Source organism: Pagrus pagrus (genome assembly GCF_965226575.1).
Source record: "Pagrus pagrus genome assembly, chromosome: 12".
Taxonomy (NCBI): Eukaryota; Metazoa; Chordata; class Actinopteri; order Spariformes; family Sparidae; genus Pagrus; species Pagrus pagrus.
The window spans coordinates 21017881-21045531 of record NC_140196.1 but is presented as its reverse complement, the minus strand read 5'-3'; the positions used below and the strand labels follow the sequence as shown (position 1 = coordinate 21045531).

The following is a 27651-nucleotide window of genomic DNA, read 5'->3' as shown; positions in this document are numbered from 1 at the left end:
ACATAATTAACATAGTGTTTTACTTTGTGTAGAAATAAAAAAGGAAACGCCCTGGCTTCCAGTCTAAAATATCCAGTTTTTGTCACCACAAACACGTCTGAAATTGTCTCGAGGTATCCTTAAAAACATAAAAAGTGTCACGCTTACTAATGTTGAAACAGCTTAGTTTATTCTTACATGTTTATAAAAAACTTAACATAAATACTGAAAATAGTTTTGTATATGTAGCAACGTATCATCAGCCCATATCAGCTGGAGTGACAAGAGCAACATAGCAGAAATGCTGGTGTTTCTTCTTCTCTGGATGAGACAGATTGCTGCACTCTACCGCACCACTCTACTCTATTGTAGTCCAATACTGTGCCGATATTCCATCAGTTTCTACATTTTAGTCCAGGTATCCAGGTTGAGTAAAGTGTACACAGTGAAAACAGTCACAGGAAGCTGCTTCCAATTATGTGAACAGTAATCTCTTTGGAGGATTTCTGGTTGGATTGACTTTCTTATTTTTATGCCTCTGGGAATTTGGTACAAATGTTCACTTGGACTCAAGGAAGAGCTGATTAGATTTTAGTGGCCAAAGGTCAAAGGTCAAGGTCACTGTGACCTCATGGCGCCCCATTATCCTGAACACTGATCTCAAGAATGCACTGAGGGAATTTCTTCAAACTTGGTTCAAATGTTCACTACAACTGACAAACAGATTAGCATTTGGTGTCCAAAGGTCAGAGGTCAAGGTCACTGTGATGTGACAAAACACATGTTTGACCATTACTCAAGAAATGATGAAGTAATGATATTTGATATTGAAAAGGTCAGATGTTCTAACTCAGAACTGAAATTACATTTAGTAAAGTACCTGAATAATGTCTGCGTTCCAAGTCACCAAGATAGCTAACAGGCAAAATGAGGCAAAAAAACATCATGAGGAACAAGGAAAACACCAGCTGTTCACTTCACGGGCTGCACATGTACATGAACACAGATGCCTTTGTGTAAAATTTGAAAAAAAAGAAGAGAAAACCAGATTTTTTTACAGTGATTACCTTTGTCTTATGTAATTTTACATAACTTGGTCACTCACATGATATTTCAGTCAAAATCAAGATGACAGTCACTAAATGAGATGCACATTTGTATTTGGTTGACCAGTAAATCGTTGCTTTGATGACCCTTTTGCTCTGATGGTCCATGATGAACGTATCTCAGTTCATCACAGTTATGAGATCTCCTCACCCGAAGACTTTCTGTCCAGTGTCGTCCATTCAGTTAGCCTTCCCAACAAAGACGCCAGATTAACATTAGAAAGTGGCATCTTGTTGGAATACTGCTTCAAGTGAAGTGAATAAACTTTTCGCTATAATTGAAATAATTTGAATTAAAACAAAAAAGGACAAATTATGCAGATGAACACAAACATACACACACACAGACACACATCAGGCACTCTTTGGTTAGATAACCAGCGGCTCCCTCCCTTGTCTCAACATCTTTACCCTTGGTCTGAATTCATTATGTGACTCATATGTCCCCATGGATATCTAGCGATACTCTCAAGCGCTACAATATTTCTCCAACATGCTGTAGGCGATGTGGCACAGAGGTAAAGCTGGAGAGAGCGTGAGGAGATGGAGATATCAAGAGGAAGTGAAGGAGGCACAGAGATGAAAGGAAGAAAAAGAGGGGGGAGAGTGACAGACTGTGACTGCTGGGGGCCTAATTTTGTGCCGGCCTACATCAGATGGGGTGACCTTGCACTGGTCATGAGGTAATTTCATTGGCCACAAGCGCATTTTTTTCTGCCTCTGCCTTTTTGGTAACTTCGTGACCTGCAATCATATTACGCAAAAAATAGGCATGGAGTGCACCAGAGGGGAATTCAATGCAAATTAGTTGGTGCAGTTTGGATTAATAAATTACACCTGGGCCCCAAACTACTCTGCCGGCATCCATAAAGGTACTGCTACGAAGTATCTCTACCTGTTCTAGAAACGGACTCCATTGCAGCCTGTTGACCACTGTGGGGAAAGTGCATTGGTGGGAAGCCAGTGAGGGATCATCAAGTGATTCGCTGAGTTTTCATACTTGCTTTCAACAACACATTCTCAGGGACAGGTGGCTGTGGTGCAAATAGCGTTGTTATTTTAATACGACTGGAGAATTAAACAGTAGGAGGAACATCAGAGTCGACACCAGACACTTTTTTTTAGGACTTGCAAACATAAATATTAATTTGGCATCACTCAAGAAGGATTAGAAATCAAACCAAATCAATGAATTGGTAAATCAACACAAAGAATTGATAATTTCAGTAATTTTTCAAGCAAAAATGCCAAACGTACATCACTGTCGATGAAATGTCTTTGGTCTTTGGACTGTTGATTGAGGAAAACAAGATATCTAAAGATGTCAGCTTGGGCTTTGTGAAATTGTACCGGGAGTTATGTTTGACTTTTCAGAGATAAAAACAATCAATCGATTAATTGAGAAAAGAATGTTTGATAATGAAGATGACAGACAGCCACAGCCCTAACACTGCTAATAGTAAAAAAAAGTGGCAGCTGTGAAAGACATTGTATAAATACATTATTGGGGACAATTTTTCAAGACTATCCACCGCGATCTGCTGCTGACCTTTCCTCACATTCTCATACACTGACCAGCATCTTGCATATGCTTCATTACATCCTGTGGACGCATAAATCATTATGATCCGAGGATTCACACAAACTCTTTGGAGGAATGTGTGGATTTATTTGTATGCTTGGAAAACATCATGCGCCTGAAAGCAAATGGTAACACTAAAAGCAAGTATGCACTGAGTATCCAGTTTATTAAGGGGTTTTAATGTTCATAGGCACTTTTTCAATTTTATGATGATGAGGCTTTGGTTTGTGGTACTGTTGTTAATGTTTTATTATACTGAGAGATATATGTAATGTTTGTTCCACCTCATTTATATCAGTGAGGGCAGACTAAATATTTGAAACGCCTCCCAGAGGGATTTTTGTATTAGATTGCAGGAACAGATCAGAGTCAAGCAACAGCATAAACCCTCTGCATTTGTTACAAACTTGTTGAAAGTAGATTGCAGCAGGATTGAGTGCTATGACCCAGAAATAAGTTAGCATTTTTGCACTTCCGATTCACCTGTCCTATTGTCAGTGGGTTTTTCTAGTCTTCACTAGTCCGTCTTTACAGGCAAACTATACTGACTCTAACTTTACAGCTCATAGGTTGATCAATTTATAGTACAGTGTCTATAGTGTAGTGTAGTGAGATGGTGAGTGGTGGTGACGTTGAAGTCGTGGTGATAACATTTACACTTCAAAAATGATGGTAGTAGTGGTGTTCCATTATGTTGTTGAACAACAAGTTATCATCAACTTATATAGTATATTTTCTGCAATAATCCAAAATCTTATTGAATTTTTTGTCAAGGGAACCGGGACGATGCTAACTTCTGAGTTAGCCTACACTTCATCTCTACAGCACTCTATAGAAGCTGCTGGTGGCTACATGTGTATCAGGACTTTACACACTGTTTCCACACACTGTACACTGTTGCATGTGTCAAGGCTTATCAAAAGTCCTGGACCAGCACCAAACCTCCAGTGTGACAGCAGCTCTGTGTCACATTCCAAACAATCGTGTCCAAGTGTTCTGCTGCTACACACTGCGTTTATGTTTATGTCCATGTCTTTGGTCACATTAGTGCCCCTGATGCTCCTCAGCACAAAAAGTAGAGTAATTAAAAACTCATCACACACACACACACACACACACACATATACAGTACACACAAACAAGGCAGAAACAGAGTTAGAGAGAAGGGGACACAGCTGTGAAAGCACTTCTTGCCAAACCTTTGGATGACAATTGCCAGCTCTTCTCCCTGATACGAGCTCAGTGGGGAAGTGCACTGGCGAGAAGCTGGAGGGCACGGCTGCCGCACCGCAGAGTGGGCTGCATGCTCGAAACACAAATTAGTTCTCTGTCAGATTGGCTCCAGGATGAAGCTCTTGTTCTCTCTGTATTGAGCCACAAGTGTGGCGTCTTTGCTCATTGTCTTGCTGGGTCCTTGATTTTTTACTTATTTTTTTTTCTCTCTTTGTTCCCTCTGCATCCATATCCAACTCAGTTTCCCTCTTTTGACATGTCTTTGGCTTATCTTGCTTGTGCGTGCTCTTCATTCTCACGTCTGCACACATTCACACCCTGATTGTCCCCGTCAGTGCCTTACTTTCCCGAATCTGTGTGCATGCTCCCCCAGTACAACGGCTCATTTCGTCGTCTGCAGTGACTGCTCCACTCCCTGCTTTCACACTCGCCTTCTCACTCTTTCTCTAATTGTCTTTCTCCATCTCCCAGCCCTCCATGCGCCCTCCTCGCATACTCTTTCCCTTTCACTACACCATTATCATCCATCTTTTTCACCTTGGTTGTCTCGGTTGCCATTATCACTTCCATCCCACATCCACCCCTCATCACTTCAGTAAAAGCAACCCGAAATGTGCTGTTTTTGTTTAACAATTAGACCGATTTTGACTCCTCATAGTAAGTAGTTGCTTGTGAATACAAAACAGCAAAACCATATGAGGTGGGAAGCCTTTGTTTTGAATGATGTGCATATGCCCAGATGCCCTGTTTGGTCGTGCGCTCCCACCTGATACAAACACTGAATACGTTGGGCTTGATTTAGTGGTGGGTTCTTTAGAAGTCGTTTCTTTTTGGAATTAACTTGATCATTTGTACCCTCATGTGTGTCACATTGTTCCTTCTGCTCAGTTGCTTTATGACCTGCTGTCAAGAAATTTTAATTATCTCATGAGGAGGTTTGTCCTGTCCTGTGAAGAAAGAGATGGTAGAATAGATTCAGGAAACGCAATCGCAAGAAATGCATGTTGGCAACGTATGTTTCTGCAAAAACATGTTGAAACGTTACATTTCTTTAGGTTTAATATACAATTTTATCTTGTGACAACGCTGTGCTTATGCTCTGGTAGGCTTAGGCTCAAGAACTACTCAGTTAAATAAATATATCCAAAATATCCAGTGGTTTCACACTTAGAAATATTGAAACTCAGTTATGGACTGTGGTCACTGGCTTGCTAACTCCTGATATGAAAGTTAAGTCACAAACATGAAATGGTAACGTGATATAAAAGGTTTTGTTGAAATGTCAGTAAGGTACGTAGCTTATGACACGGAAAACTGTGAACGTATGAGTGATTCAAAGGAACAACAAGTGCAACATTTTGTCTTGATGACTGGGCTGGATGTAAAACCCAAGCTTTGTTCAACGTTTTTACCGCTGAATGATCATCAAGTTGTCATAATCTTTATAGTCAGTGAGAGACAGAATCATTAAAGTGGTATTTTTGACCTTCCTCTTAATCAGACATCATTAAATACAAGTATGTTTCCACTTTGCACTTAAGAAATATAGACATGAAGATAACTTGCGATTTTAAAATAAATGCATCAAAATTAAAATGTGTTGCATCACACTATGTTTTATCAAAGTCCTTTTCGGGAAGTCTTGCCACTCAGCAGCCATCTTGGCCACACCCATGGGCAGACATTTTGGGCTAACGAGACCAGGCTCCTATCTAAATGTATATTGAGGGGGCTTCACTTTTAATGAAAGTGCATGTATAGAATAAAAAAAGGATAGAAAATAAGGTTCAAAATACCCTTTTCCACAGGCTACACTTCTATACTAGCTATACTATACTAGGTTTTACAAAATACAATGTTTCAGTGACTTGAAGTCTTCACCTCCTCACTTCGCTGTTGAGGCTATAGAAACTCCCAAAAGAACACGTAGAGCAGAGATACTATTGTGTTTCCAATACCAGTATTTAGCACTAATGAAGGGTGCAGATTGCTTTACGTATCAGACTGTCAATAACTGCAGGTACAGCGCTGAACCTTTCAGCTCTGGGATCCCTGACATCTGCCAACCCCTCACTGCCAATCTGTGGACATATCAAGAGCACACGCCGTCTGCACTTACATCCAAGCTGTGAGACGCCATTAACCGCTGATGCTTTAATTGATAACCTCACCGAGGAGCACTTCAAATTATGTTCAAAAGTGCAGCCAACCTCCAAAATCCATTAAGAAACCTGAGAGGAAGATTGGATCTGGCGGGAGGGGGGCTGAAACCTGGTTCGAGCTGTAAAATTGATAATGTGCTCATCAGCAGCCACAGTCCAGTTTATGAATGTTTAAACTAGTCCAGCGTATGTGGCAGTAAAACCACGAGGAGCCTCTGTGCATCAGCAGATGTTAATTGTCGTTCAGAGTCGGGGCGGGCCTCGTGTGGATCAATGGTTCGGTTTATAGTGTCCTCAGAGACAAAAACAGCAGCAGTCAGGTCTCCACCAGCCCATAGTTAGTCCAGTTTTTACAGAGGTCACTGAATTCAGGCCACTCTGTCCAAACCCAGAAGCCACCAGAGTCTGTGTCCATTTTTAGCTTACTAAGCCAAGGAAACCTCTAGCAAGCCCCCCGACCATTTTATCAATATTATACAACATGCTCAGCAAATGTCACAGCCTTGTAGCACAATATCTTGTTCAATGTGGCTCCGTCTTTCCTATTTAGTATGGAAGGTGATACCTCAGGTGTTTTTGGTGTTAGGGTACCTAAGCTATTATGACATTGGAGACAGAGGGCTGAACTGTACACACTAAAACCTGCCAAACAGCCTTAAATTACATTCACAGCAGTAGAAGGTTGTCCAGCTCAGAGCTGAGCTCATAATGTCATTAACTTGTTGTTTTCTCTCCCGGATTTCAATACTAATTAAGTATATGGCTCATAGACATGAATAATTAATATTTTTATCTAATTTAGACTAGTATGAATTATTACAGCTGTATCTTTTATTGAGAGGCACATGCCTACAATCCTGACAATTCAACAGGAGTATGATGCAGAGGGCATGTACGCTTTTTAAAGGAATGGTAAAACATGTTGGAATATACATTTGCCGAGGGTTTCAGTAGCTGAGAAGACTGATAACACTCTCATGTCTGTGAGGCAAATATGAAGCCTTCACCAGCCGTCTGTTAGCCTAGCTCAGCACAAGCTTGTTAATTCATCAGCTTTGAAGATACTTGCAGGTGGATTTTGTTAACTTTTGGCAATGCCAGGGCAAACTCTCAGCTAACTCTCTGCTGGCTGTAGCTTCATATTTAGTACAACAAAATGTAAGTTGTATAGTCCCTTAATGCAACACACAAAAAAAAACGTGATAGAGGAGTGTTGATGAGGATTAGTTCAGGGGTCTCACAGTCTGAGGAAAGAAGCTGCTCCGTAGTCTGGCGGTACAGCCGTGGATACTTCTGGCCAGCAGCAGGCTGAACAGACTGAGGCTGGGGTGGGTGTTGTCTTTTTGTGATCATCAATATCAGCGATGTTCTGGGAGGTTTTACCACCCACTGTACAGCCTGTTCTGGGCAGTGCACCAACCAGTTTGTGATGTTACCAGTCAAAACGCCCTCTAAGCTTTTTTCTTGCCCAAGTGTCAAAAGCGACTGGGCAGTGCAATTACAGGATGCAAACAAAGTCAACTGTTCAACCACCACAGCAAAGCAGTCTCAATGCCTAATTAGCAATATCTAAGACGACCACAGCCATCTCTTAAATCAACACTCGCAAGCGCACAGAGTCCCCTGTGAAAGAAAACCATCGATAGAAAATAGTTTGTCCCCGTTGCCATAAAACGTTGCCATCACTAAGCACTTTTGAAGCAAGCCTGCTGCTGCCTCAGCACACAGCACTATATCTATTTTTCTCATCCAGTCCCCACCATTGAGTACCTGATGTTAATTTGTGTGTAGCTTCTATTGTGTTTCTTGTGTACAGTTCTTGTCTCAGTGTGTACTGTTTGGATGTGATATGTTGTGTTTTTAATGTACTCTTTCCCCGTACATGCGAGTAAAGACAAATGTTATGCCTTTCGTACATACAAGGTAGATAAAGTCTTTTTCTAGAAACAATTGCAAAGAAAACTGCATGACAGCATGTTTTTAACTGTTTTGTTGCACACAGTATTACACAGTATTACATTACTGTTTCTCAACTTGAAATCAATCTATGAAATGTTGTCTGTGTGCAACAAACACTGTAAAGACACTCTTTTCCTGTATTTACGATGAAATATTAATTGATTAAAAATATGAATTAAGACTATGGGGGACTACTACCCCTTTGAAAGGCAGGAGGAGGATGTATCATTAGTTTAATTCATAATTGAGATGTGCTCATTTGATGACAGCCCTGGAGCCATTTATTTTACTCCAGACATTAAAACTGGTTATAGTAGATTTGAAAGCGCTAATGTTTTTAATGGCTGTCAGAATAATGACATACAGAATATTAGAAGGGACAGATAGCTAAATAGAGTGTTATTTGAGATGACGGTATTAAAGTACAGATGTAATATAACATGAGCCTCTTTTATCTCCAATGCGAATGTCTCTCATTCATTTTAATGACCTTCTAATGGAACCTACAGTATGCAAGAACAATCATACCGATAATTGAGAAAACGGCATTATGAAACAAAAACGTTATGTATAATTGAACATGGTTTAAAAGCTTCGACATAAGGAGGAGTTACTTCACTGACTCACAGATTTTGAATGTACAGCTTAAACAAAGGATCCCTGTGCGTATTATTGACCCAGTAATTCAAACCACATCCACCCCATGGGTGAGCATGATTAAATTATTCATTATCACTGAGTTAATTATATAAATTTGACCCATAAGCCTCAGTTAGGACACAACTTTTTGATGGCCTGTCATCAAAATGCCATACACTGTACAGTCAATATGGATCTTGTGGCTCCCGTTGTATTCACTTCCAAAGCAAACTGGGACAGAAAGATCTGAAAATATCAACCCCAGTTTTCCACTTATAAACTTTGATGTTGGCATCTCAAGAGGGAATCGAAGTGCAGGCATCAAAGTTACTGAAAAAATGTAAACTACAGAGGCCACAGTACTCGTGTTGTATCACTGAACGCTGTGCTTTTGGGTAACACTTTATAATAACCATCATTATGAAATGGTTTATTGGTTGATTAATAAAGTTTACAGTTATTTCACTATTAACAAACAATGGAATGCTTTATAAACTATTTATTAAACAATTGCAGAGGTTTATAAACCACAGTCACAACTTTATAATGGCCAACCACATAATGTTTATAGATAAACTACACAGTATTCATTAACCGTTTACAAAATATCATAAACATCACTTGCAACTTTAGCTGGATCATATTTAATTAGAGGGTTGAAGAATTTTCCACAACCTGGGGCCTTATGATTCATGTCCACTGGCAACATTAAGAGCCAGTCTGTCTGTGCTGAAATTCTTCGAATATCTACCCGACATTTTTCCTAATATGTCTAACCAAGTTGCTGACCACTGCATGAACATTTGCACACAGTGTAGAACTGATAGAGATCAAAAGTTACTCTTTTATCAACATTCTTAATTGAAGAACCAGAAAAAAAATGTTGCAACTTTATGTTTCTTTCGGGTACATTTTTTTAATTTTATCTTGTTTCAACACTTTGCTTATGGTCTGGTTTGGGTTAAGCCCCAAAACCACCGATGTTTTGGCCTATAATACCTGGGTTTGTCATCACAAACCCTTGTTCCAGGGTCTCCCTAAAAATATCCAGTGGTGTCATGCTTACAAATGTTGAATCGCCATGTTCCTTTGCCAAAAATATCCATTGATTTGACAAATGTTGACATGCAGTCTTGAACTGCAGTCACTGGCTTGGCAACTCGGTCCTCTGTATACAAAGCAGTTTTCTCCTCAACAACTACAATGGCAAATATTTGTTGACAATGTTTGTTTTCATAATGAAAGCTAGGCTTAACTGAATATGGATTAACCATTTATAATCAAAAACTTAATGATAAAGCACCACAGATTATGTTATCTTATCTAGCGTTATCAGTTCTTGGAAAAACAGATTTATGGACTTAATTAATCAATAATCCACTTAGAATTAGACAACTCAAGACTAAAACATAAGGTTATGGAGGTTGGGGAAGGGAATAGACATGCAGTGTACTTGACTTTACAACAGAAGACCAGAGTTTGCATCCTGTCACGAGCCTTCAATTGATTGCAAATGCTATTGAGAAGAAAGAATTTAAAAAAATGGCATTGAACATAATCCAGAGTTTCGCAGAAGAATGCTTCTTGTGGTGTGACCGGGATCGAATTTAACAGTCGTGACGGTACTGTAACAGATCTCTGCATGTGGAAAGACCTTTGAGATGGGACGCCCGAACTGACCCATTACAATCATGAAACTTTAAAGGAGAAAGCCCTGAATCGGGACACAGCTGAAGGCCGTCTTACCATAGCCACACCAGAAAATGACGTCAAGCGATCTGATCAAATCACAACATGATCACCACTCTGATGCTCTCTCTAAAAACACACAGCTGACTTTTTGTCTTTTGAAAATCAAGTGCTGTTTCCCCTTAAGGGTCTGTCTTTGGTTAACCTAAATGGTACGGACACTGGCATGCCAGGAATGTAATTTGGCCAACTCGAGGAAATAATTGAGTAGAAGATGAAAACCCTGAGGAGATGCTTATCATCTGACAGAACTGTTAGTTCCTAACAGTTGCCTACAAAGTGAGAAGCCTTCATCCATGTTTTTGTTTTGTGTGTGCTTGTAATAAAAGGGACTGCTCTGACAGTATGGTGGCCATTGTTTCTCTCTTTGCTCATATCATGGGCTCTCCGCCTGTCCTGACCCAGTAAGCCATGGCCTAATTGGAGTATCTGAGTGTGAGGCAGCCTCTCGTCTGGCAGTGCCAGCCTCTGCAGCCATCTGTCTGGAGGATGTAGCAGCATTTCACTGCTGGCTCAGACACATAGTTTCATTCATTAAAGTCGGGATGAACAGCAATGCGTTCCTTGAAATACAGCAGTCGTTCTTTGCAATATTTCACAAGCCACAGGTTTATCGAGGATGGCTGCCTGCTGGTAAGACGGCGTGTGCTTGCCCTGGCTCTGCCCCATCTGTGTTTCTCCTAAGGATATAAATCTAACACACCTCTTGAGAATTCTGTATTGGAAATGGAGCAGCAGCAGCAGCAGATATATTACCGCTCTGATTGGGTTCTTCCTGACCCATTTTCAAGTGTTCCCTTGTACCCTGGCCCTCCCCACTCATGCTCATGGATTTGTTGACTTCTACTGGAGAGTTCCCAACAAATTATATTTCCTTTAGAAATCAAAAGGTTTGTAATTGGACACTTTTGTCATCCGCCCTCTGATTTTGTAGTTTCTTATCATCTGCTGTTCGTACCATGTCTGTTTCTCTCTGAATCTTGAAACTCTGTTGCAAGTTGGTCCTTCGAGAGTTGGATCACACCCTTGAGCTTCAGCACAGCTGATTCCCTTTAAGGTTTCACCTTTGAATGCTGGGCAGGAGTAAGGTCCCACATGTGGCTGAGGAGTAGAAGATCCAAAACCTTTGCCTTTAGCCTTGGGGTGGGATTGCAGCAGATCATGATCATGACCATGATCATCAATCATCAGCACTCCCATTTAACTTCTGTTGGCTCCTCTCACTACATCTTCTCTCAAACGTCATGCCTTATTTAAGAAAACCAGAATGTAATCTGTAGCCCTTCAGTTTTATTGTAGTTTTTGTGCATTTCCATGTACGGCAGTAAACAACAGATAATGAAAGAATCTTCTCTGCTCTGTGGGTTACCTTAAAGTTTAGAGTAGGGTCGCCATGGTTTCCAAGGTCATCATCAAGGTTTTTTTTATTGTTCCTTGCCTCAGACTCAAAATTTAAGCAGACTATGGTTTTATTTCTGTTATTTCATCTCTATTTTGTCTTTTATCATTTTACTTACTTGCTTGCTTCTTCTCCTCTCCATTTATGTCTGCTTATACAAAGCTATATGCAAAATTAATCTAGGTAAGCTGATTTGTCATTAATTGTGTTGTTATTAATTAATGTTATTATTGTTATTAAAGGACAAGGCCACCCAAAAATGAAAGTTCAGTCATTATCTACTCACCCCCAAGCCGATGGAAAAGGTGAAGTTTCATTGTCTACAAAACATTTCTGGAGCTTCACGGCAAAACAGTGTGGCAGCATTCTCCTAAACAATGGAAGTTATTTCGGACTTGATTTGAATTAAAAAATTAAAGAAAAAACAGCAAAAAAAAAAAGGTTTGAAAACATGTTATTTACACTCTTTTTTTAAACCCAAATCATTCACTATAGCTGCTCAGCTAATAGTGTTAGCACACACCCCATCTAAATCAAATGCACTAGCTCAACTGTGAATCAAGTGTGTAAATAAAGTATTTTCAAATCAATTAAAAAAAAAAGAAAAGAAATGTAACCAATGTTAGAAGTGAGGGTTCTAGCCACTTGTGTTAGGTCACACTACCATCAAATAAGCCTCCTTTGTTTTTGATCTGAATGCATTTTACAAATCATTTTATCACTAAAACTAGCCCCTTAGGCTGAAAGGAATTAAAGTGTGTTCAGAGGACTCCCAGATCACTAATACATGCTTCGTGTGGGACCTCCATTGATCATGTGTTTTGGCATGTCCCACAGATGGTTGATTGGATTGGGATCTGGGGAATTTGGAAGCCACCTTGAGCTCTGTCACATTCCTGAGGCTATTTCTGTGAAGTTTTTGTGGCATGGAGGGGCATTGCCATGAGGGGGGTGTACTTAGTCTTGGTGTTTGGATAGGTGGTACTTGCGAAAGGACACAACTGCATGTCAGGATTCAAGGTGTCCCAGCAGAATATTGCATTTAAACAAGATGATCAATGTTATTTGCTTCACCTGTTAGTGCTTTTAACATTGTGGCTGATCAGTGTAACAACAGCAGGGTCTGCGTCTTAGTACTCGCAGTTCATTTAGTAAAAGTTACTGTCAAAAGCTTTGTGGACACGACTTCAGAGGAAACTCTTATCAACTTTCAACACTGTTTAGGAGGACTCCTAGTTGAACAAAAGACGGCGCCCTTATTTTTAATACCATCTTGCTGTGATGTGGTTCTCTTTAAATAATTCAACTCTAAAAAGATCCTTCACATTTGTTTTAATCTTAGCAAGTTGTATCACACGACTGATGATAGGAGCAAGGGTTTGCATTCTGAAATAGTGGGGTCGCTTTTGCACTAATGATGACATAATATTAAAATACACCATTTTAAACTACCAACATTGAACCCTGAGGGTGGAGAAAATATAAATCTAAATCTATCTATAATTCACATCTGCAGTGCTGCACCTTGGCTAATTGCTTTTTTTCTTCAACTGTTTCTTCAGACTTAAAATATTCATGTAGATAATTAATTTGCTGTTGGAATTTAATGTCCCCCCAATGTATTAAACCAGAACCACACTGGGACAATCAATAATATTCACACTGAATGTGTTTAAAACCATACAGGGGGGTTCCTCCTGGTAAGGTGTGTGTGTGTGTGTGCTGGTCTTTTAGGCAGTTCTAGGACACGCTGAGCGATGAGCTGTTAGCCCCCTGCTGCTAACTGATGAAACACAAGGACATAACAAACAGTCTTAATCTGCAACTATGTGTGTGTGCTTCTAACATGTAGGTGAGTGTGTGTGAGGGGGTAACATTTTACAGCATATGGCACATGGAAGTATATAATGGTTTAGCTGTACAGGTAGATTAAAATGGAAACAGACAACTTCCACACACTAGTGTTTCCAAGTGGTATTTTTAATGATGCCGCTGTTGCAACTACCAGCAACACGGGACAAAATGTGAGTTTATTAATTCATTTAGCCCATGATGGAAAAGTGAAATAGAAATGGTGCTGAGCTGCCAGCCCTCATTTTCTCAGGAGATTTCATGCCCAGACAGACAAAATAGCATTGTAAAGCAGAACCAATCTAATTGCTTTGCTGAATTATTTTATAGCCATTACATTGCACAATCAACATTTATATCATACTGTTCTCTTTTGCTCTGATGGGACTTTTAGTTTTTTACAATCCAACAAAACAACGGTGATGATATCATCAGGGTTTACCAAAAGACATTGCTGAATTGCAGGTGTCTATACCTAACCATAACTGATCTTTTCCCAAACCTAACCAAGTAGCTTTTGTGCCTAAGCCAATCAAAACTGCAGCTACTGCACACTATTGAAACTACTTAGTCACGTACGTAGGATCATTCTTTCATTTTTCATGTTGTCAGGTACTGTGTTGTTGGCAACAGACATACCTCCTGTTTTCAGTTAACTCATACCACAGACAAAAGTTCAGGAACACCCAGCAGGGTGAACATACTGTGGCTGGGGTAGCCGCAGTATGTTCACCCTGCTGGCATAAGAGATACAGAAGTATCCATTATAGCCTGTGCTGAAGAATGACATATAAACATACTTTAATATCTTGGCCCTGTTGCTTTAATTTGAACATTCATTTTTATTCTGTCTCTTGTTAACCCCGCTCCAGTGTAATTATCTTGCAAGACCAAATCCCTTTTAACATCCTGCTGTGTTTTATAACCACCCTTAAAGAGTATATTTTCAGTTTTAAGTAAAATCCTAATCCTACAAGTGCCCTTCTGCACTTTTGGTTTGGCTGTCATGACACTGGAAATACTGTGTTAATTGGGTTCTAAGGGATATGACCCCTGACCAGGACTCTTTGAAAGCTCTGGCTTTAAAACCCACTGAGGTCATTAAGTCTCCACTGATTGCAAGGTGCTGCCAAATTTCTCTTCAGTGTCTCTTTGGCTTGTTTGTGTTGAATGTAGCACATTATCAAGTTGTCTGCAGTGTCAGAAGAAGCTTGAACCTTCCAGAAATCCTTCCTCAATGGATGCCAGTTTTCTCATTTACCACCACTGTTGTATCACAGATGCCAACATTCAAGTCCATAGATGGATATATATGAACGCTTTAGTTCATTCAATTAACTGGCAAAGCTCTTAGTGAGTGTGTCAATGACCAAATCCATTTTAATCTGTCTTTGTCTGTGAGTCACATCTTGTGTCAGTGAGTGTGATTGAGCGTCTAACTCAGGACAAACCCACCAAATGAGTCAGAATAAAACGTTCACTCAACACAGCCTGTCAAACAAATAAAAGCTTCACTTTAGGCTCACTTTAGTTTCAGTTAAGTTTGTTTCCTCACTGATCTACACGTTATAGCATTTCTTAAATTAAATGCAGGTAGAGGTTGGTACTGAATAGTTTAGGATCAGGATGTGAAGCATTCTTGATGTCAGGGACATCAACTGTGTTTACTAGAAGCAGGCATGTGTAAGGGCTGCTATGAACTCATCTTTGACACTGTGCTCACCCCCAGCGGCTATAGTTCTGTTTTGTTCTCTCTATTTGCTGAACTCTATCAGGGACTTCTGACATCGGGTGAGAACTTTGACCTCTTATATTCTCGTTCTCCCCTCCCTTTCTCAATCTAGAGTCGCTTTAGATCCTCGGGGGGTAAGGCAAGGACAAGAGGCAGGATCTCCAGATGTTACCAAAAGCAAACTAACTGTGAAAAAAGTCCTTCAGGTCTACAATTTAACAAGTCAATTCTACATCCTTTGTACAGAGCTGCTGTCTTCCTTAGATCCTCAGAGTGATGTTAGTCCAAATGAAAATAAATGTCCCGAACCCCCCAAACACACATGCACCTGCACCATCCTTGCATTCACCACATCCCATCAGAGCCTCACCCTCAATTTTATTCCTGATTCCCTCCCTTACAAGTTGTTTGTCTGTAGAAAGCAGCTGCCGATGCTTATTCCCCAGCGATGCACACATTTACTTGACTCTCCACCTCATTCAGTAAAAGTTACAATCATGCCCCTTTTTTTTGCGCGACCTTGCAGACACCTCAATGTGGCGGCTAGGGGGGAAGAGATGGAGGGAAGGAGCGCAGGGATGGGGAGAAGGGGGGGAAGGGGTGACGGAGAAGGAGGACGGTGAGTGTTTGTAAAGCGACTCACTGGAGCGTTGAGGATTCTTGCTGAGAGAGGCCCTTTGATGGGCGACAGGCAGGCGGAGTGTTTGGCAGGCCACAGGAGGCTGGTGGCGTACAGGACTAAAGCAGCAGACACAAATCCTGCGATCAATCATGTTTAGCAGCCAACAACTACGCTGGCACAACATCCGGGACGACTCAGGAGCTGGAATGCTGAGGCAAAACAAACCAGGCGAAAGTGCTGCGCCTATGTCTTTTCCCCTCCAGGGTAATGTGTTTGTTTGTGTTTGTGTGTGTGCACTGCTGACTACTTGTCGGAGCGCCCAGGTGTGTGTTTAGATGTAAAAACTATGTGTTTGACTTGACTGCCTTATGTTTGTCATGTTATATCTGGATGTATCTTGGTGTCTATTTTAACATATGGAAGTTCTAGAGACCATATTTTCAAGCATGGTGGATGTACACATCTGAGGTATATTTCTGTACAGTGTGCGTGTGCAAGTTCCCTCTTGGCAAAATGTAAAAAAAACAAAACACATTTGCAGTCATATTATGGGAAAAGACCCTAAAAGTCTATTCTATTTTTTTTTGAATGACCAGAAACAGGTCCACACTTGGTAAGTGTAGAAATATAGTCCACTGTTGGCAATGTTGACGTGTGTGTGTGTGTGTGTGTGTGGGTGTGCAAGCAGTCTTGGCTTCAATAGCCATCCCCCTTCTCTCTCACACACACTTCAAGCAAGTAATTTCAGAGGAGAGATGTCACCATCATCGTCGATGTCTCTAATGTGACTCTCAGCATTAGTTGAACGTCTTGTCTCTGTGACTGCACTCTTCCCCCCTCTGGCAGAGCGGGGGTGACGATGATGGAAAGGCGAAAAGTGCGATCAGATTGGTGAGGATGTAGCTTTCTGAGGCGTTCATGTTCTGATGTCAGGATTCAACTTAGCTTTGATACCGTGCAGCAGTTTCAGCTGTCACGGCCCTGCAGATGGGAGAGAATATCACTCGGTACAGAGGAATTTTCCAAACAAGGTTTTGATTTGATCAGTTAATACAGCGACGCCTCAAACAGAACGGGACACTTTTATTACATTCACAATCCCTGTACTGTAGTTCTTGAAAAGCCCCAGCGTTCACTCAGAAGCCAGAAGTAGGGAGTGTTTTGAAGTGACACATGGTATGCTTGTGTTTAATAAATGTTTAGAAAAAGAAGCTCCGGCTGTCAGTTGTGAGGCATTTTTATGAGGGTGAGTTGAGTCAAGTGCTGTGGCATTACAAGTTCAGAAGTTTCCTCCTCATTAAATGAACTTTAAGAGAGCGTTGCCCGCCACGATCGTGTATCTCCTATTTTGCTCCTCTCCTCATAACTTTAGTCACATTCAGCAGTCACAAGATAAGTTTTCTGGCTTTCAGCTTTTCAAAGTGAGAGTTACAGACTCGAAAATGGGAAAAAGGTCTGTGTGAAAGATAGAAGGAGATAAGGAGTCAGAATTTACAGTAAAGGCACTCAGAAAATTGCTTCTAATCTTTCCTTCCGGGTTGAGGCGGTGTAGTGTTGCAAAGCTGCTCTGGCTCACCTCTCCCAGGGGTTTCTCAAGTGTTGGTAGTGCATTCACGAAAAAAAAAAAATCTCTAGATACTTATTATGCGGTTTTCCCAAGAGTCTCTGAGAGTATGTGCGCTTAAAAAAGACATACAGAGCAGGTTGTTTGATTTGACTTGCTTTGCTGAGTGCACTAACGTGACAGCCGTCTCTTTTCAGGATCTCCAGGAGCGTGTTCATTTACCTGCCAAGACGAACATGGCTGCAGCCGCCATGCGTTTCCCGAAGCCAAGGTGAACGCCAGCCAAGCTGGAAGCCTCACCTGCTAAATTTGAGCGCCGGGCAAACTCCCACAACAACCTCCCAGAATAAGAATAGAAAGACAAAAGCGGGAGAGGGGGAACATCACACCAGCACTTTTAGTCTCTCTGCTGAATCACCTTGGACCACTGAACAGTTGGACTCACAAGAGTCTCCATCAGCATAGATGACTTATAAATCTGCCTCCTTTGTATTTCACTCTCCCTCCTCTCCTATCTTGCTTCTCTCTGCTGCAGATCCCACTCCTTCCTCCCATTTTACCTCTCGCGAACAACCTCTCCCCACTCCCCCTCCATCTCCCTCTGTCTGTTCTCACCTCCATGTCTGGCTCGCACTGCCTGCTTCCTGTCGCATCGCCACCACCACCAATCTCACAGTCTAATAGCCAGTGTCTGGTTGTGGGTGGGGGGTGTGGTGGGGGGCAGGCAGCAGCTGGGGAATGCACAGGAAGTACCGACTGCCTCCAGCATCCCAGAGCTGAGGTGATTTTTAGCAGCCGGTCTGGCAGCTCCGCTCGCTCCATCCATGTAATCCTGTTAGCCGACCTGAAGACTCCAAATTAACTGATTATGTGGATTAATTAGGAACACTTAGAGTGCACTAATGTGGTTGTGTGTGTGGTGGAGGGGAGAGGAGGAGTTGTGGGCGTGTGTGTGTGGTGTAATCTTGGGTCACAGGCAATATGAACAAGTTTTTTCTGTTACTTTTGTGATGAATGTCATAGTTTTGCTTCAAACTGCGTTTTCATGATACAATTATAGATATGAGCAAATGAACACAGGAGCGTTTGTAGCAGAGCTAATGCAGAAAGAAAAGACGGAGACAGAGGGGGAAATATTCTGATAACGTGAGACAGAGAAGAGATGAGGAACATCTGGATGAAACTGCACGAGTGGAGAGCTGAGAACAAAGCAGAACTATACAGAGCGAGTACTGGAGAACGTGTGGAACCAAAGTGTCGTATGAAAGTGCAGCTTCTGAAATGGAAACATAGTCAGAGTCGTGTGTTGATTTACTTTGCCTGAGCACTGCGTCAACACGGCTGTCAGTCTGTCTGGTCCGTCGACCTGCACACCAGTTTGCTGGAGGTGACTTACCCTCCACACCGGGGATCTCACAGATGCCTGCTGGCCTGATATCAAACACAGATTTACGCTCTCCTGCAAAAAAAACAAAAAAAAACACTCTAAGAAAAGATAACCTCCACCAAGGGCAACAGAGTGAGACTTAAATATCTAAATGATAACCTCTATCATGTAGCCTACTGTTATTTTAATCCAATACAATTTTTATTGTCTTAAACTCCATCCTGGCAGATGTTAGACTACTTGACAGGAAGAATAAATGCAGGTTAAGAGTCTATTTAACCTCAAAGAGCTGCTTGCAGCTCCATTCACTCCATCATTTGATTACACGGATATAAAAAGCAGCTGATCCCACCAGTGTGTCGTAAGGCTTCACGGAGGACTGCCACTGAACAAGAAGGCATATTGAGCCTGAAGTTTCACACTGCTTATTAAATCCAAGCCCATAATTTGAGCTTTTCATGCATGCTTTGAAATAACCTGCTGTTGTTCACCACCTGTCTACAAATAAGGATTATCCAGCCCTCAAACTGAAAGAAGTTGAAGTGGCAGTCAAAATACAAATCTGACAGATTACCAAAAGGTGGTTTTAAAAATGGACATATTGACAGACATTAATACTTCAGATTAAGTGTTGTAGCATTTAAATGAGATGAAGCGTCAATTGTAAATAAATGTAAGCCCTGAAAAGATGTGGATCCCTATTGAAGGGAGTTGAAGTGTTGGTTGACATGGCAATTGATTAAAGGTGCAATATGTAAGAATTGCCCACCTGTCAAATTCATACTGAAATCAAACAGGGTCAGCATATCATTAGTGTAACCACTAACTCCTGCAAACTGTACTGTAGCTACTGCTAACTAGTTAGCTCCGTTAGCCATTCATGTAACAGACTGAACTGCGAGCTCAGAGCACCAGGGGAGTGTTTTTTGTTTACACCGCTGGCAGAGGAGCTTTTGAGTGAGATGGGCTGGGGCTAAGTGTTAGCATGCTAACATTTAGTAGTTATGCCTGCAACACAATACATAGACATCAGAACTTCAAAACTGTTATAGAAATTGAAATTGTGTTATGCATTGCACCAGAGTACGCAATTTCCCCCTCGGGGATCAATTAAGTATTTCTATCTAGTTGTCAAGACTGGGAGCTCAGGGCATTAGAGGAGTGTTGAGTGCTGGTTAGCATGCTAACCTCAGTAGATATCCCTGTAACACAATATATCGGGGAACAGCCTGACATTCCGAAACACCTCCATTGCGAAACCCCTCCATCCCGACACACCCCACTCCGACACACCGCTGTTCCAAATCCGACTTTCAACTTCTGATTACTTCCCAATATGGTTAGGGTTAGGGGTTAGGGGTTACGGTCAGGGGTACCACAATAGCCTTTTCGGAATAGCGGGGTCTTTAGAAAAAATGAGAAACCACGCCATTACGATGAATGGAAGTCTATTTTCAGAACAGCGGGGTTTCGGAAAAGCGGGGTGTAACCAATATATCGAAGTCATAACGTGTATTTCTTCACATTCTGTTGATAAGTTTAGTTAATTTTAAAATGTTCTCAACTAAAATTCTTACTTATTGCACCTTTGATGGAGCGAGAGGGTTCAGTTGAAGTGGAAATTGACTTTTACATAACTGAAAAAGAAGATGCCAGTGAAGTGTCATTTGAAGAGTAATACATGAAAGCAGTTGAACTAATGTGATGTTATAAGGACAGGCTGGTTTGAAGTTTGCGTAAAGTTAAATTGAATTGAATTTTTATAAGACTGCATCTGGACGTAATTTAGAGAAGACAATAATGACCCGCCTTGATTTCCAATAAAAACATAATTCCTTGTGACCCAGTCTGTCCTCATAAACTATCATTTTATGGCCGACTGTACTTGGAATTGGAAAGAACAGCAAGCAGGCAATCTAAATAGAGTCAGCTCTGAGTCCCTCTTGCCAGTTTTCTGTATTTGATTTGTCTTGCATGGCAAATTAGAGCCAATATAAATGTCCGTCTCAGTATTTTTCTTTGTGTGACCCTCTGCTTGAATTCATGAACTGCAAATATTTTCTATAATCTATATATTTCTCTTGAATGAAGCAAGAACCATGGTTTCAGTCAGAGCATTTAATATCCCTTTTTCAACTCTTCAATTCAATATACACAGAATAGGCTGTAGAATATGCCAAATACAGGCTCTGAAACATTCTCCTTGAAATATAACAACATTAAAACTGAAATGGATGGATGTCAGGACTCTGCAGAACTTTCCCCCTCTACTAGACCTTTCAATCATCATTGACAAGACTTTTAACGACCCCTGCCTGAAGCCTGCAGGAGCCCTGACTTCAGTCTAGACGAGGAACTGTTATACAAAGCCCACAATGCAGTCACAACACAAGTATGTGGGTTCACTCTCCCGAAAGAAAAAAACATAAATCTCCCATAAATCAATCAAATCTGATCTTTCCTCACCCAGGACTCTGCTCGGCTCTTTGCTCAAACTTGAATCAGCCCCTCCTTGACCGCTGCAACACCAACAGTAGCCAGGCTGTTCAAATATTCGTTTAAACCGAAACTCATCCATGATTCTCCCAATTCTTGCATGTCCTTCAACTATTCCCTCCACGAAAAAGGCTGATAATAATGGAGCTGCAGTGTGAAACATGCGGCCCATCCAATGCTCTAAATTCTGCCTCTACCTGCTGTGTTACCCTCCATGAGACGACCTGGTCAACCCTTCTTTTGGCTTGGTTTCGATCAGCCTCTCTAGTGTGGAATAACCTTCTGTTTCCATTCAGCAGAGCCAAATAACTTCATTTCTTAAATCTCTCCAAGAAGGACAGCGTGTGCTTACCTCCCAATCTTTCCTCTCTTTAATGTTCGAGGCCTGTACAGGAACTGATTTTAACATTCAGGCACGTGTAAGATCAGCTAAATGCCTTCAGTAAAGTGTAACTGTCAAATCTCTCAAGTGACACAGCACACAATCAGGTTTATCAGACTCCCTCGCTTCACACACCATTATTCATCCTCTTAAATGTGACGCGCTGTGATTAGAATAGATGGCTTTGCCTACAGACAGGAAATTTCTACAGTGGATGTCAGTGTGACATTACGAGTCCACAGAGCGACTGCCTTTTCCCACAGAGGGACGACATGGCTGACACGTATTGAAGGAAGGCTGTTAATGTCAACTTCAGTGTCATCTGGAAGAACAGAGCAGTCTGGCAGAAAACACACATGCACGCAAGCGTTTAGACAGGCAAAGAGACGTCAACTCACTGTCGTGCACTTCTTTCCTGTTCAGGCAGCCACACTCAGCAGTTTTTGGATAATGATAATCCGCACGTACTACGTGTCACGCTTTTTTTTTTTTTTTTAACAATTACTCGGGTGATATGCTGCCTCATGTTTGTTTTTTTCTGTGAATTCAGGAGGTGGCCAATTCTTACATACATGTATTGCACTTTTAAGGTAGATTACTTGTAACAAAGGTATAAATGGCAAATGTAGTGAAGTAGAAAGACGATACTGGCTCAAAAGTATACTCAAGTAAAGAGTAGAAGCACAGTTTTAAAAAGAGGAACAACATGAAAAGTAAAATCTTCTTTGTGCACAAAGAAGATTTTAAGTAACACCTGGGATTTTCCTACTATGACAACCAAAATATCCACGGTAGAAAAAAAGACATTTATTTCTGGTGCATCTCTCTCTCTCTCACACACACACACACACACACACACACACACACACACACACACACACACACACACGTGTATATATGTGGTACATTAGCAGAAAATGTGCTCTTATGTGTGACAGATAAAAGACAAGCAAACTACAAAAGAAGAAGCACACACAGATGTGCACAATGAAAGCGCAAAGCCATTAAATGTAGTGACACCTTTAACTTTATTGTATTTCCAGGCTGTTCCTTTCATTTTGCCTCAGAACTAATTTTAACATCGCAGCACACTGGCCAAATGATCTGTCAAAATAACTGACAGCCCGCCAGGGACTGAAGAGGAGACAATGCTCCTTCTGTCGTCGCAGAGGAAAATTAGCCATTGGATATTTGATTTAATCAGTGAACGCTGCAAAGATATTCTCTCTTGACAAAGATTTCCCGTCAAACAGTTCTTGACAAATTCTTTCCCACATGTCTGTCGACAGTCTGTGAGCATCAGTGCCGCGTTGGACCACTGCCCATAATCTACAACTCTATTTCAGCTTGTCACGATGGTGCGGCTGCTGTTCTCAATTCACTGTCTGCTCAGTGCGACATCATGTCGTCCATCATCGAAAAAAAAAGTCTTGTTATTTTGATGCTCATTACCAGGCCTGTAGTTCTAGTAAAAAGGCTGCAACGGATTTGAGCCGTCACACGGACGCAGCACATAAATTATAATTATTTGGCTCTGGGTTCTGCTGTTTAGCATACAGTATGAAACAGTTTCTCTGTAAGGGCAGTCAATTAGTAAGCTAGCTCCTTTAACCAGCAACCCAGCAATCATTCAGCACTTACTCTCCATCTCCTCAATTTGTCTGTGATCTCTGCCACTTCATTTATTTAATCAGAGCCAAGATTGAAGCTATTAGCCACCTATTCTCCAGAGCTGACAAAGTGAGTCTATCGGGTGGAAACAGAGCCAAACTGGAAGTAAAGCTGAAACTTTCCTGAGCTCAAATGACAGGTGACTCTTTCGGTTTAATGCTGAAAACTTTCAACACACAGGAAGGTAATAAAAGATAAAGATGTGTGTACCTGAAGGCAGGTTAACTAAAGTGTCAGGAGAGCTTTTTTATAGATGGCACTGAACTGTCACCCAGCTCTTGGCAGGAATTCGTTCATGGATATATTGCTGGAATCTAAAGTTATTTTTTAATCGGTTTGAGTTTATACAGGCCTCTTTCAAGCAAACAAGACAAAAATCAAACTGTCTCCTCAGAAGCTTGTTTATCTGACTTTTTGTCCCGCTGGTGTCCCGCCAACTTAGGGATTTGATGTCAGAGTTAGTCAAAACAAATTCATTAAGTCCCAGTGGCTTCAGTGTCACAGTCTCAGCTCTTTGCCATAATTGAGTGTTTACTCAACCCTTACCCCAAACAACAGCTATAGTCAAACCATAGCTTAGTAAACTAGTAATGGCAGGTGTGTTGAGCTTTGGTTTTGTAATAATGTTGAAGCAGGGGGAGGGTTTTTTCACTCTTTCCAAAACCAAAAAGAAAAAAGAAAAAGTGTATTTGCTGCTTCCAACATAATCTGAAAACTTAAGCATGTCTGGCTACCTAGATTACTATTTACAGTGGCCAAGAAAATGTTACTTCCAAGGAAAAGGAGCATTTTAAACTACATAATGTTGTGAGGTTAAATGTTACATTATCAAAGAACTGTTCACAATAACGCACCGATCTTACATTTTCCTTAACAAACTAGTGCGATACCTATACAAGGATCATTAAGTGAAGTCAGCTTGAATTATTAAAGGAGACACACTATGCTCATTTTCAGGTTCATAGTTTCATTTTGGGTTTCTACTTGAATAGGTTTACATGCTTTAGTGCATCAGTTTTCTCCTACTACGCAGTGCTGCAGCTCTGTATCCCCCCTCTGTCTGGAACTCTCTGCTTTACCTCCTGTACCTTTAAGGCCCCCCGTCTTCTCTGATTGGTCAGCTCACACGTGCCTGACCCAGCATCGCTGACATTAACAAAGCAACTGTGCTAAATCAATTCTTATGTGCCAAACTAGCAGCTCTAGGCATTAATGATGCAAATGTATGACTCTGTGACACTGCGATGTCACAAAGTCACAGAATTAATGGCGGGACTACTAACGGGGCGTTTTAGGAGCAGTGTTTCCTGCGGCAGAGAGGAGCTTCTGTTGGTGCAGATTTTGACCTTTTTAACTTTCAAGATCTTTTACAAGCAACATATAAAAGAACAATGAAAGAAAGGAAAAAAATGAAAAAGTGTAATAGGTCTCCTTTAAAAAGACCAGTCGCCAACTCATGGAGTAAATGTTACTGTAGCTTGTCGATGCTTGTTTGTTCATTATGAGGAGCGTTCTTCTGTCCACTTCTGTCTGAAATCTTGGAAACATTGCCCAAAAATGACTAAGGCGGTAGCCTATAAGAAGCTAAACTGAGAGTAAGCACTGACGAGTTTGAATACAGTGGTCTAAACATGCTTTGTATGAACACACCCTAACTTCCCATTTGCAGACTGGTGGGAGTCTCTGAGGGCCTGAAATGAGCCAGAGTCTGTCAATCATGGCTTGATTAGTCTGCCACACTGGAAAATCATGTATTTGCTTTGAGTCATATTATGTCAGTAATGCAAACACTCAGCCCGTCTGGTGAAAGCTGGGTGGCATATTAATGTGTATATTCATGCAAATGCTGCAGCACGAGCGGCAGCATGGGCGCCTACAGGAAAGCAGTCAGTATAACGTGAACTGAACATTGTGGGAAAAGAGCACCTAAACATACTGTATCATTATTTATAAACCCTTACAACACATACATACAACATGTAGACACCATACATGTGGCATCTGCTAAAATGAAACTGTCAACAAATATATATAGAGTAGATTTATGCAAATATGGCAGTTTCATTTGAAAATTTGAAAATAGTACACCTACTATATGTGTACAGTATATCTACCTACTTATAATACCACCATCACTTCACCTCCACCTGAAGTGAATAAAAAGTAAAAGAAAAAGAAAACCTGCCACTGCTGGAGCCTTTCTGAAAGTGGTTCCTGTCAGTGTTTGTCTGCATGCTGGTGAAGTTGAGTGACAGCCACAGACATGTGGCCATCAGGCAGAGATACAAATGGGGACGGCTAAAGTTCATAGAGAGTGTTTTTCAAGTTCAATGTGTGTGTTTGTGTCAAACTTAATTTGATTACATGGATGTTGATGTGTCAGTACATACATGCTTCTGACATTGTTGTTCGTTTTAATTACTTTGCCAAAGATTAATATCAGTTTTTTGCACAATGGGTTTAATTTTCAGTTATAACAGACAGATTGGGGTCAGAAACATGAGCAGTATTACAGGTTGTTATTTTAGCCAAATGTCACTGATCGTTTCACTTCAATGCAATTCTTGTGCAAACATCAGGTTTTCTAGGTGACTCCTGTCATGTCTCATAGAAACATTCATTATGTACAGAAGGTATCAAACTGTTACATAATACAGCGATATCCCTGAAGTCATGGTCTTGACTGGTCTTGAAATAAAATAAAAAAGTAAAAACATGATCGATTCTGAGACAAGACCTTCAACAAGACCAATTTCAAATACTACAGTACTAGCTGAAACAGTAAATTTCTCCCAAGCATCTTTTTCTGCATAATAATCATAAAAAAAACAACTTTTAAAATTGGACAAAATATACAGCAATGCAACTATATCTGTGATAGGCCAATATCGACTGATAATATCGGTCATGCTCTAATTAGGAAAAATTGGAGATGACTGGGTTCATCCATGTGCTTTTGTAAAAGAACCAAAAACAAAGTGTGACCACTTCAAGGGTTTTCACCAGTTAATATTTGTGTCTGAGATCAAAATTCAGTAAATCCAATGATCAACAACAAAGCACTCTCAGTCATTTTCTTCCTCCACTGCCTCTGTCTCCTCTCTGATTAGAGACCTTCTGAGGAAGTTCAGATGAGTTCCTCTGCCCCCATCTTCAGTCCATTTCCTGCTCTCTCTGCCTCGCTGTATGCCTTTCAATCGCTCCCTCCCCCCTGTCTGACCTTATTTATTTTATGTTGCACCTGCATTTTACTTCCTAGACTCCTCTCCCAGCAGCTCTCTCCCATAGGGGAACATTAAGATGTCTCATGGCAGCAAAAGTCAAAAACTTCTAAGTCTGAACTAAGGCTGTCAGTACAACGCATTACATTTTGATTAATTCATTACAGAAAAAGTAAAGCCTTAAAAAAATAACACAGATTAATCGCACTCTTTGACGCCCCATGACCAACATGATGGTGGCAGATGACTAAATGCTGCTGCGCAGAGGCCTACTGAGTGTAAAAGTCCCTCTGCTGCCAGCATTCTTTCTCAAACCAAGAATGGCATGTGTTAATTATTGCATTGAAAATGTTACTACAGCGTCACCTCTGCCTGACATGCACCTCTCCAGAAATGTAACACAAGGAATGTGACTGGTTCACTCAGAAGGATCACTTCTTCCAGCTTCTCCTCCTGATGCTTAGCAGCGGTGCTAATAACGGAGGTCGTGACCTGTAGTTTTCCCAGTAAAGACACTGCACTCCAGACCGGCTGCTGCTCGTCTTGGATTACACTCCTCTTCACATGCCGATGGAGAGTCTCTGGGCTTGAAAGAGCAGACAGGCTGAACGTCTGAACAACTTGCCGGAACCAAGTTGTTCAAGCTGGGTTTGTGTGTAGCCACGGCCACGGTCCTGCTCTCTCTAGCCCAGAGAAAGAGTTTTAACGCCATCGTAGTACTCCAAGTCTGAGATATCACCTCCTCCTCTTAAAGTTTGGAATATCCATTTGTTTATTAACTCACTTACTTATCTACCAAACACATTTGCATTGAAATGTTTTTAAATGCTTATTGTAAATAATGCTGTGTGCAATTAATTTTGATTAATTCATCAGAAGCTTGTTAATTAGATTTTTTTTTTAATCGCTTGACAGCC

At 41.0% G+C, this 27651-nt stretch overlaps 1 protein-coding gene across 1 annotated transcript in view; it reads left to right on the top strand.

The window, feature by feature from the left end:
* Positions 1–27651, top strand: part of tmtopsa (teleost multiple tissue opsin a) — a gene marked incomplete at its 5' end in the record, with an annotated part of 66298 nt that overhangs the window by 18726 nt on the left and 19921 nt on the right. The gene's annotated exons all lie outside the window — the stretch shown is intronic.